Here is a 13,079-nt window from a genome sequence, read left to right as displayed (position 1 = left end):
TGACGGATATATATCATCTTAAGTCTCACTTCAGCCATTGTTTTATGTATATGTATTTTGTTACACAGATTGCAGTGTTACCATGGCAACATCAGGGTTTTCCCAGCCAGGCTCAGTGATCTCGCGGGACCTGGAGACGCTCTGGAGGTAACTCGAGCGACGCGGCCAGGGAGCGACAGCTGGGCGGTGAGTACGAGCGGTAGCCATGGCAACGCGGCTCGCACCCGGGACGTCACTTCCGGTCCCGCTGAGACGCACAGCCGGGCGGAAGCCATGAAGGGGTGGCCATACAGACACGCTGCAGCTGTGGAGTGAGTGGGGTCAGGGGGTAAGTGTTTTGTCTATTTAAACATTCACTGTTTGACACTTGTGTTATCCTGAAGAAGGGGACTAGGTCCCCGAAACGTTGATATGATTTGCACCATTTGCACAAATATATGATTGCAGTTACAAGCCTCTGAGTGCCGCCTCGTCTTTCCAGTATACATCACCGGTTCCCGGTTGGGGAGGGCACCAGAGCAGCATCAGTCCAGCATTGGACTAAGTGGAGTGCCGGAGCATCTGCTCACCTTATATATATATATATATATATATATATTAGAGATGAGCGGGTTCGGTTTCTTTGAATCCGAACCCGCACGAACTTCACTTTTTTTTTCACGGGTCCGAGCGACTCGGATCTTCCCGCCTTGCTCGGTTAACCCGAGCGCGCCCGAACGTCATCATGACGCTGTCGGATTCTCGCGAGACTCGGATTCTATATAAGGAGCCGCGCGTCGCCGCCATTTTCACACGTGCATTGAGATTGATAGGGAGAGGACGTGGCTGGCGTCCTCTCCATTAGAATAGATTAGAAGAGAGAGAGAGAGAGAGAGATTGTGCAGACAGAGTTTACCACAGTGACCAGTGCAGTTGTTGTTAAGTTAACTTTTATTTAATATATCCGTTCTCTGCTATATCCGTTCTCTGCCTGAAAAAAACGATACACAGCAGTCACACAGTGTGACTCAGTCTGTGTGCACTCAGCTCAGCCCAGTGTGCTGCACATCAATGTATAAAAGCTTATAATAATTGTGGGGGAGACTGGGGAGCACTGCAGGTTGTTATAGCAGGAGCCAGGAGTACATAATATTATATTAATTTAAAATTAAACAGTGCACACTTTTGCTGCAGGAGTGCCACTGCCAGTGTGACTAGTGGTGACCAGTGCCTGACCACCAGTATAGTAGTATATTGTTGTATACTATCTCTTTATCAACCAGTCTATATTAGCAGCAGACACAGTACAGTGCGGTAGTTCACGGCTGTGGCTACCTCTGTGTCGGCAGTCGGCACTCGGCAGGCAGTCCGTCCATCCATAATTGTATAATTATATACCACCTAACCGTGGTATTTTTTTTTCTTTCTTTATACCGTCGTCATAGTCATACTAGTTGTTACGAGTATACTACTATCTCTTTATCAACCAGTGTACAGTGCGGTAGTTCACGGCTGTGGCTACCTCTGTGTCGGCAGTCGGCAGGCAGTCCGTCCATCCATAATTGTATTATTATAATATATACCACCTAACCGTGGTTTTTTTTTCATTCTTTATACCGTCATAGGGTCATACTAGTTGTTACGAGTATACTACTATCTCTTTATCAACCAGTGTACAGTGCGGTAGTTCACGGCTGTGGCTACCTCTGTGTCGGCAGTCGGCAGGCAGTCCGTCCATCCATAATTGTATTATAATATATACCATCTAACCGTGGTTTTTTTTTCATTCTTTATACCGTCATAGTGTCATACTAGTTGTTACGAGTATACTACTATCTCTTTATCAACCAGTGTACAGTGCGGTAGTTCACGGCTGTGGCTACCTCTGTGTCGGCAGTCGGCAGGCAGTCCGTCCATCCATAATTGTATTATAATATATACCACCTAACCGTGGTTTTTTTTTCATTCTTTATACCGTCATAGTCAGTCATACTAGTTGTTACGAGTATACTACTATCTCTTTATCAACCAGTGTACAGTGCGGTAGTTCACGGCTGTGGCTACCTCTGTGTCGGCACTCGGCAGGCAGTCCGTCCATCCATAATTGTATTATAATATATACCACCTAACCGTGGTTTTTTTTTCATTCTTTATACCGTCATAGTCAGTCATACTAGTTGTTACGAGTATACTACTATCTCTTTATCAACCAGTGTACAGTGCGGTAGTTCACGGCTGTGGCTACCTCTGTGTCGGCACTCGGCAGCCCGTCCATAATTGTATATACCAGTGACCTAACCGTGGTTTTTTTTTCTTTCTTTATACATACATACTAGTTACGAGTATACTATCTCTTTATCAACCAGTCTATATATTAGCAGCAGACACAGTACAGTGCGGTAGTTCACGGCTGTGGCTACCTCTGTGTCGGCACTCGGCAGCCCGTCCATAATTGTATATACCACCTAACCGTGGTTTTTTTTTCTTTCTTTATACATACATACTAGTTACGAGTATACTATCTCTTTATCAACCAGTCTATATATTAGCAGCAGACACAGTACAGTGCGGTAGTTCACGGCTGTGGCTACCTCTGTGTCGGCACTCGGCAGCCCGTCCATAATTGTATACTAGTATCCAATCCATCCATCTCCATTGTTTACCTGAGGTGCCTTTTAGTTGTGCCTATTAAAATATGGAGAACAAAAATGCCACTCCTAGATGGGCCCGGTGTTTGTGTCGGCCACTAGGGTCGCTAATCTTACTCACACAGCTACCTCATTGCGCCTCTTTTTTTCTTTGCGTCATGTGCTGTTTGGGGAGGGTTTTTTGGAAGGGACATCCTGCGTGACACTGCAGTGCCACTCCTAGATGGGCCCGGTGTTTGTGTCGGCCACTAGGGTCGCTTATCTTACTCACACAGCGACCTCGGTGCAAATTTTAGGACTAAAAATAATATTGTGAGGTGTGAGGTATTCAGAATAGACTGAAAATGAGTGTAAATTATGGTTTTTGAGGTTAATAATACTTTGGGATCAAAATGACCCCCAAATTCTATGATTTAAGCTGTTTTTTAGTGTTTTTGGAAAAAAACACCCGAATCCAAAACACACCCGAATCCGACAAAAATAATTCGGTGAGGTTTTGCCAAAACGCGTTCGAACCCAAAACACGGCCGCGGAACCGAACCCAAAACCAAAACACAAAACCCGAAAAATTTCAGGCGCTCATCTCTAATATATATATAGTCAGACCCTAATTTACAGCAGCAGTGTAATTCAGCCAGGCTTACTTTTTGTTCTGCCCCTGACACAACAGGAGAGGGAGAGCTCGTTTATCTCTGCCTCTCCTCCAAGCAGTTTGCAACCTCGTACCTCCGCCTGCGCTGGCTCGGCTCCACGCATCGTCAGGGATCCCTTGCTTCTTCTTTCCGGCAGCCTGCGCGCCCAGCCAATGACTGAGCCGCAGGCTGCCTATTTCACACAGTATTGGACAGCTGAGCCGTCGCTCAGCAAGTCCTGTACTGAAATGCAGCGTCAGTGCCACGGCTCACAAGGGAGTGAGGAGCTGGGAGCGCTGGCAGCACAGATCGGATTCAATCTGTGGCGAGTGGCGGGGGCCACTTTCTAAAGGGGGGCCCGAGGTACATGCCCCCCGGGCCCCCCCCTTAATCCGGCTCTGGACATGCCTGCCTCATCAACGGCGATCACAGCCCCGAGATATAACATGTGCAGAGAGAGTTAGATTTGGGTGGGTTATATTGTTTCTGTGCAGGGTAAATACTGGCTGCTTTATTTTTACACTGCAATTTAGATTTCAGTTTGAACACACTTCACCCAACTCTAACTCTCTCTGCACATGTAACATCTGCCCCCCCCCCTGCAGTGCACATGGGGGGTCATTCCGAGTTGTTAGCTCGGTTAAAATCTTCACATCGCAGCGATTTTCCGCTTAATGCGCATGCGCAATGTCCGCACTGCGACTGCGCCAAGTAAATTTGCTATGCACTTAGGAATTTTACTCACGGCTTTTTCTTCGTTCTGGCGATCGTAATGTGATTGACAGGAAATGGGTGTTACTGGGCGGAAACAGGCCGTTTTATAGGCGTGTGGGAAAAAACGCTACCGTTTCCGGAAAAAACGCAGGAGTGGCCGGAGAAACGGAGGAGTGTCTGGGCGAACGCTGGGTGTGTTTGTGACGTCAAACCAGGAACGACAAGCACTGAAATGATCGCAGATGCCGAGTAAGGTTGAAGTTACTCAGAAACTGCTACGAGGTGTGTAATCGCAATATTGCGAATACATCGTTCGCAATTTTAAGATGCTAAGATTCACTCCCAGTAGGCGGCGGCTTAGCATGAGCAAATCTGCTAAAATCCGCTTGCGAGCGAACAACTCGGAATGACCCCCATGGTTTTGCCCATTAGCTAACTAATTTGCTGCTGTGATCAGATCTGAATTAGGCCCAAAATCTCTGATAAGCTCCGGTATCAGGGCTAATAGGATAGCCCCCCACGAGAGAATTAGCCGTGGTAAATTACCGCTGCTAATTGGATACCACCCTATATTGCTTGTGTATGTGTACACTTATATAGCAAGTGGCGCCAAGGACTAGTGCCAAAAACGTAAGCACCAGTCCGTGCATTGTAACCAAATTACCGGTTCAGAGATGTACGTAATGTTGGTGTTGTACGCAGTGGTGCAACTGCAATTTAATGCCACTGCGCTTGCGTCGAAGTCTCACTGCGCTAATGATGTCACTGGCAAAAATTCCGACAACTCTGCAGCATTATGATGTTCTCATTACTACTCCCAGGAAGATAGCTAAGATTTGCCTGAAGCAAATGTTGAAAATCTGTTTACTAGTAGAATTCCTAACTCTAGATGATAGCGTTCTGTGGCCCATATCTGAATATGAATGACCTGGCCAGGCCGCTGACCGGTGTGGTCATGTGTTTCCTGCCTAAGGTGTATGTGCGGTAATGAATTTAGTGTGGCTGTGGCTGCAATTGGTTTTAGTCATTTTACAGCCATTTCTTAGTGCATGTATACACAAATGTAATGTGCACGAGTCATTGGGCCTGATTCAGGCTAGTACACAGTAGCGGATCTTGCCACGGGCAAGCAGGACTTTTGCCCGGGGCGCCGCCTTCCGGAGGGCGCCGCACCATGGCAAGATCCGCTACTGCTGTGCCCCCCGCTGCACGCTCTGTCCCGCTGCCGCTGCCCGCTGTGAAGGGAACTTGACGCGTAGCGTCTAGTTTCCCTTCGTGGAGAGGACCTTTACTGTGCGGTGCGCGATTACGTGATCGCGCACCGCACAGCATTTCAGCGGCGCTACTCTACTGTACAGGGGGCGTAACTGACCACGCCCCCTGTATGAAGCCACGCCTCTAATTTCCCGCCCGGGGCGCAAAAAGCCCTACAACCGGCCCTGCTAGTACAGTATGGTTGAAATCTGGCTCCGCTGTTAGAAGATCGGCAGATGCGCAGGATCTGTATTGCGCCTGCACCGGTGTTCTACTACGAGATCTCTCACTGTTCCCCAAAGCTGCAGCATGACTGGCAGGTTGCAGCCATTTGGGGCAGACTGGGAGCGTGGCTGGCGGTGCTGAAAACAGGGCCGTGCTGCCATGGTTTTCTGAGAGTGGCAATGCCAGGGTCTGCATCTTCCAATGCAGATTTACTGGCCTTGGCTAGGGAGCTGCAACGGCCAATCTGAGTATGGCGGCCAACCTGAGTTTGGCCAATCAGATGGCTGATGTTTTTGCAGCATGATCAGATCCGTATTATGACGCAGCAGCAGATCACAGAAGCCAAGGCGTCTATTTCCACAAGACGCCTCCTGCTGCATTAGCATCAGGGGTGTAAATACAGGAGACAGTGGAAGGCAGTAACCTCTGGGAGCCAGCCCTGAAGTGGGCACACTGGCCTCCTCCATTGCTCAAGGTTCTGCTTTATGTGTCCCAGAGCAGGAATAAGCAGGGAGCCCAGGGGGGCACGTGCCGCGGTCCTCCCTCTTCCTGTCTGTGTGCTGCAGGGGTGGCGAAAGTGAATGTGGAGGGTGAATGTGATCCTTAGGAAGCTCCTCCCACAGCAGCCGTCACTTATGGGGAGAGACTTCCTCTAAGTGCAGACTCCGCCCCACCCTAACGTCCCATCCTCCTTGCAGCTGTACAGGGTGCATGTCCCCCTTAGCCGGGACTCTTTAACAATCCTGGGCCCAAGTAATTATTAACCACCCCATCTCGGCACCCCTGGAGCCAGTGTGTGTCTGGGTCAGTGCTTAAAGTGGTCCTAGAGCAGTGGTGGAACTCACCCACCAACATACGGGGCACCCCACAGAAAAGGGGTGTGGTATAAAAAAGAAATGGGTGTGGTCTCAAAACGAAAGGGACGTGGTCACCCAATCGTATCCCCAATTCAAATTACACCACACAGTAGCACAATCTTATTCACATTACACCACATAGTAGTGTCCCTTATTCATGTTATGACACACATTAGTGCCCCTTATATACAAAGCCCACAGTAGTAGCACCCCAAATACACATAATGCCCACAGCAGTAGTGCCCCTTATACAATACCCTCAGTAGTAGTGCCCCTTATGCAGTGCCCACTGTATTGGTAGTGACCACAGTTGTAGTGCCCCTTATGTAGAGCCCAGTATTGGTGCCCCTTACACAGTGTCCCCAGTAGTAGTACCCATTATGTCCCCAGGAGTGATGCCCCTTATTAAGTGCCCCTATGCAATGCCCTCATTAGTAGTGCCCCCAGTAGTAATGTCCACAGTGGTAATGCCCCTGTGTAGTATTGCCCACAGTAGTAATGCCTCCATAGTTATGCCCCCAGTAGTTATGTCCCAGTAGATTTGCCCCAGTAGTTATACCCCCTGTAGATATGCCCCAGTGAGAAGTTATGCCCCCAGTCAGTAGATAAGCCACAGTAGATATGCCCCCAGTAGTTATGCCCCCAGTCAGAAGTTATGCCCCCAGTCAGTAGATATGCCCCCAGTAGATGTGTCCCCTGTAGTTATGCCCCAGTAGATGTGCCCCCATTAGTTATGCCCCCGGTAGAGGTGCCCCTGTAGTTATGCCCCCAGTAGATGTGCCCCCTAGTAGCGCAGTTACCACACACACACACACACACACACACACACACACACACACACACACACACACACACTCACAATAAAACCAAAACACTATACTCACCAGCCCCGCTCCTGCTTCCGGACCGCGCTACCATCCATCTGGCCACCCGCTCCTTGGAACTACAGGAGAGACGTCATGATGTCTCTCCCATAGAGTCGCCCAGCCGCACACTGCCTGAGCTGGAGGCCGGAGCTCAGGAGTAAGCTCTGGCATTCGGCAGCCACTGAGGGGAAGGAGCTGGTAACAAAATCTCAGCGGGCGCCCGACATCTCCCTCCTAGGTTAGGTGACCCGGAGGAGGCGGAACTGGTTCCGTCTCCAAATGGAACTGACGGAATGCAGTTCTGCCCAGTTCCGGCGTAATTTAACCTCTGGTCTGGGTGCTGTTGGGATGGGGTGTGGTAGTGAATGTGAGCAGAGAGAGGGGGCACAAAACACTATCTCACCTCTGATTACTATATTATCACATCGAGCAATGTGAACTGCATCCATCACCCCAATTATCAATAGTATCAGCCATTTTTGTTGAACCTCTGTACTGTACAAGGTACCCCAGCTGGCAGTGTCTACCGAATGTCCTGATCTGATCCAGCTGCCTGGTCAAAGTTTGTCTGTGCCAACATCTATGGCCTCTAAACCACAGTACTGAGAATCAGACAGAGCATAGTGGGGGTCATTCAGGTGAGACCATCGGCGCAAAGTACCGATTTGCATATGTGTAGGACCCGTTCTGTGCATACGCAAACGGGTCCTGCGGCATTGGACGCAGGCCGGCATCAGACATTGATTGATTGACAGTCTGATTCTGCTTCGGGAGCAGGGAGGGGGCGGCGGTGAGAAGAGGCCAGGGATCTCCATCATAGGATGTAGATTTCCTGGCCCCTGCGACTGGTGGCATGCATGGCACCATGGGTGCTGTACGCCGCCCGATGGTGGGTGCTTTGATCCAATGCTGCACCTAGGACACAGGTCGGATCATTACTGCAGCAGGAGGCTACTGCATGTTACAGACGCCTCCTGCTGCAACACCATAGGGCGCTGTCACTGCTGCTTCCAAGGAAGCGACGCTAATCCAACCGCACCTGAATGACCCCCAGTAAGAGATCAGTAATTGTACTGCACAGTTGTAAGTATAAAGACACCAGCGCTCCCAACAAGAGAATGAATGTGTTATACACTGCCAATCAGATTTACCGTTCCCAGATCAGCACATCTCTTCACCTTGTAAGCTACTTATAATGGGGATGAAATGAGTCCCCTCAGCCCCCCAGTATTTCTCTGTGTTATCTGGCTGATGTGTTACTTTCTTTATACCACAAGAAACTGATTTCCTGATAGTAATTTACTGCCTGCATTTGATTATTTTAATGTTGCAGTTTTTGTTAATTAAGTTTTTATTACTATTTATAGCAACTTTAGTTTGTGTATTCATTACGAGTTTAGGTGTTTGCTGTCCGCGCTCCTGTCCTGTGTTTGCTGTCCACGCTCCTGTCCTGTGTTTGCTGTCCGCGCTCCTGTCCTGTGTTTGCTGTCCGCGCTCCTGTCCTGTGTTTGCTGTCCGCACTCCTGTCCTGTGTTTGCTGCCCGCGCTCCTGTCCTGTGTTTGCTGTCCGCGCTCCTGTCCTGTGTTTGCTGTCCACGCTCCTGTCCTGTGTTTGCTGTCCGCGCTCCTGTCCTGTGTTTGCTTTCCGCGCTCCTGTCCTGTGTTTGCTTTCCGCGCTCCTGTCCTGTGTTTGCTGCCCGCGCTCCTGTCCTGTGTTTGCTGCCCGCGCTCCTGTCCTGTGTTTGCTGCCCGCGCTCCTGTCCTGTGTTTGCTGCCCGCGCTCCTGTCCTGTGTTTGCTGTCCACGTTCCTGTCCTGTGTTTGCTGCCCGCGCTCCTGTCCTGTGTTTGCTGCCCGCGCTCCTGTCCTGTGTTTGCTTTTCGCGCTCCTGTCCTGTGTTTGCTGCCCGCGCTCCTGTCCTGTGTTTGCTGCCCGCGCTCCTGTCCTGTGTTTGCTGCCCGCGCTCCTGTCCTGTGTTTGCTGTCCACGTTCCTGTCCTGTGTTTGCTGCCCGCGCTCCTGTCCTGTGTTTGCAGCCCGCGCTCCTGTCCTGTGTTTGCTGTCCACGCTCCTGTCCTGTGTTTGCTGCCCGCGCTCCTGTCCTGTGTTTGCTGCCCGCGCTCCTGTCCTGTGTTTGCTGCCCGCGCTCCTGTCCTGTGTTTGCTGCCCGCGCTCCTGTCCTGTGTTTGCTGTCCACGTTCCTGTCCTGTGTTTGCTGCCCGCGCTCCTGTCCTGTGTTTGCTGTCCACGTTCCTGTCCTGTGTTTGCTGCCCGCGCTCCTGTCCTGTGTTTGCTGTCCACGCTCCTGTCCTGTGTTTGCTGTCCGCGCTCCTGTCCTGTGTTTGGTGTCCACGCTCCTGTCCTGTGTTTGCTTTCCGCGCTCCTGTCCTGTGTTTGCTGTCCGCGCTCCTGTCCTGTGTTTGCTGGCTGAGTTTTTATTCTTCTTTTGCCTGATTACTGCTGTGAAAGATGTTTCTGTAGGTATACATGAGCGGAGAGCTAGGACAGGAAGACAGAGGCAGCAGATACAACTGTGACCCCGTTAACCACAAACTATAAGAAACAATTTACAAATATATATATTAGAATCCTATGCCCGAACCACAGCGTTAGAATATTGTGGTTACATGGTATACTGCTGCTTATCGCACCCTAGTTCTTGCACTAATCATATTTTCTAAATATATACAAAACAAACTGGAGAAACTCTCAATGCTTACTGTAACCATTGTGTGTACATTAATGAGCATCCAATAGATTCAATTAGTTCAGTCTAGCATTATGACACATATAACAAAAAATTGATCTCGCTTTATATAGAAATATACATATTATGGTGGTTGCAAGATATAGGGGGAAATTTTTTTTTTCCGTATCTTCGACGGGAACCCCTAAAAAGTTGCCAATTGGTGTAAAAATGAGATTGTCAAAGTTTCAGCTTGATCGGATAATGTTAAGACCTGCCTCACCAGCCCTAAAGTATTAAAAAAACAGCTATTTTTCTAAAGAAATCGGGTGTTTTCCCCTATACAATTAGGGCCCTCATTCCGAGTTGTTCGCTCACAAGCTGCTTTTAGCAGCTTTACACACGCTAAGCCGCCGCCTACTGGGAGTGAATCTTAGCTTCTTGAAATTGCGAACGAAAGGTTCTCAAAATTGCGATTACACACCTCTTAGCAGTTTCTGAGTAGCTTCAAACTTACTCGGCATTTGCGATCAGTTCAGTGCTTGTCGTTCCTGGTTTGACGTCACAAACACACCCAGCGTTCGGCCAGACACTCCTCCGTTTCTCCAGCCACTCCCGCGTTTTTCCCAGAAACGGTAGCGTTTTTTCCCACACGCCCATAAAACGGCCTGTTTCCGCCCAGAAACACTCACTTCCTGTCAATCACACTCCGATCGCCTGAACGAAGAAAAAGCCGTGCGTAAAAAACCTAACTGTATAGCAAATTTACTTGGCGCAGTCGCAGTGCGAACACTGCGCATGCACACTAAGCGGAAAATCGCTGCGATGCGAAGAAATTTACAGAGCGAACAACTCGGAATGACCCCCTAGAACGGGTTATCTAAGAAACGTGTTTTTTTTTTTTTTTAGAGAATATTCCTGGCTTCAATTTTCACTCCCACAACTTGTTTGAGAAACATACAGAGCGTAAGATATATGGTTTTTCGTGGTCCAGACCCGAAAAATCAACTTTTTAAAAAAATAAATTCAATTCCCTATAAACTTGATAAAATTACTTTTAAACGATGTATTTGTTGTTCTTTGAATTCTTTGCATTCAAACCCATCACAGTAATGTTTCAATATAATTTTTTTTAAATGTATATATTTTTTAAATATTATATTAGTTGTTTACAGTTGTTTCAAACCTTAATTACAGATAAAGCCACTATCATCTAGTGCGGCTCCATCGCAGACGTGCACTCCTGGTGGGACTAGGCGATACGGTGCCTAGCCCCGCTACGGGAGTGCACAGAGACACTCAAATTGTAGTGAATGGGGCGCGTGCGTGTCACGGATGCGCACGCTGGCCAGATGCTGCGGGGGAAGACACAGACGGAGCCCCGATTAGAGTGTCTCCATCTGTATGAAAAAATTGATGGAGATATTTCAAAGGTGGGATTGTCTAAACGTATAAATCATTTGTGGTATTTGAACCCAGAGCAAGTTGCTTTCGCTTTTTTTAAAATAAAAATTTAGACAAACAAATCAAAATAAACATGGCTGCAAAACTATTGTCTTTTCAACAAAACAGTGATGATGATGATGATGATAATAATGAGCTAAACAAGCTCATTGCGCATGAGGAAGAAAACATACAAGACGATAGGATAGTTAAAGCCAAAATCGCTTTGAAAGAAGCTCATTCTTTTTTGGACAAAGAAGTCGATTACTTTATTACACCACTAACATTCAACTTCTTCAAAAGGTTCAACATTTCAACTAATTTCTTACATTCCGATCCGGATGTTTGGAATGAAGACCTGGATTTTTTGAAGGGACAGGTAATAGTCAAATGTTTCAGGGTTGTTAACGACACAGCCAAAAGGGGTGTCAAATTAATTCAAGACTACAATACGAGCATAACAAAAGATGAAGTGCAGAAGCAGTATGTTTTGCAAGTAGTTGCTGAATGTCAAAAATTATTCCCAGACACAATGGCGAATTAGCTCCCGTCGCTATTCAATTCAGCTCATGTTAAGTCGGCGAATGCCCGTTCTCCCGGACTTAACAGGTTGATTTGTCGGGAGAACGGGCATTCTCTGACTTAACTCCCCGGCGCGATGCTGATTCCCGACAGAATCAGCCTCGCGCCGGCCGCACGGCGGCACTTTTGTCGGATTTCCTATCACATCCCCCACTTGGCGCTGTATTGAGTAGCACAGGGAGCTAATTCCTGGCACTATTCAACTGTCGGAGAATTGAATCGACCCAAATGAAATCTACCCTCTCAAAGCCTTTCTGTCAGGAATCGACTCACCACAGCCACATCTGTCCGTCGGTGCGGACTCCGTCCGGGGTCCCTACGTTCTGCTGTCGTCCGCTCCTCTGTCGCCAGACGTCATCCTGGGCCTAGGAATGCTCCTGTAACAGCGGGCGTGTGAGCACGCCGCGTTCCCGCCGGGCCGCAGCATGGGCGCCGCCATGACAGTCTCCATCGGTCAGAGTACGGCGGCCAATCCGGAGCTTGGCCGCACCTCCTTTTCCCACTCCAACCAATGTCTGCACACCAGGGGGTATATCAGGAGCTGCAGGGTGAGCCTGTGGTTGTCCTAAACTTTGTGTCACTCCTGCGACCCATGTGCCTGGATTCTCCGTGTTCCTGGTTACCTTCCTGGATCCTCCGTGTTCCTGGTTACCTTCCTGTTCCTCTGTGTTCCTGGTTACCTTCCTGCATCTCCGTGGAACTACAAGCATCAGCAACCCCTGCATCTGTATTTGGCTCCACACCTAACTACAACCGCAGTGTGCTTCTGCCTCTGCAGTAGAGACTCTCTCCAGGTGCATTCCATCACCTCACCTGTGAAGCAGCTTGCTAGCTGCCTGTGCTTAACGAACTGCTCTGTGAACTTCCACCTGAGTCTCCTGCATCTGCTACCAGGTTTGCTACACATTTATTACCATCTCTGCTGGCTCCACGTTTTAAACCATTCTGGTTCTCACACCAGTGAACTTATCCATCATTACCATTTCCTCCATAGACTCTCAGCTTCCAAGCTGCACCATTTCCATTGCATACTTTTTATTGTTTATTCCTGCACGTTATTCTGCTGCCTTATTGTGTGAACTTTTATGTTCATAAAACACCATTGCGCTGATGCGCAGAAACCCAATCCAGCCTCCTCACTTCTTCTATCCTACCTCCACTGACCCACTAGCGCCCCCTCCGGGGACCCAAGCAA

Source organism: Pseudophryne corroboree, chromosome 8, assembly GCF_028390025.1.
Source record: "Pseudophryne corroboree isolate aPseCor3 chromosome 8, aPseCor3.hap2, whole genome shotgun sequence".
NCBI lineage: Eukaryota > Metazoa > Chordata > Amphibia > Anura > Myobatrachidae > Pseudophryne > Pseudophryne corroboree.
The sequence above is the reverse complement of the archived record's forward strand: the minus strand, read 5'-3'. Positions refer to the sequence as shown.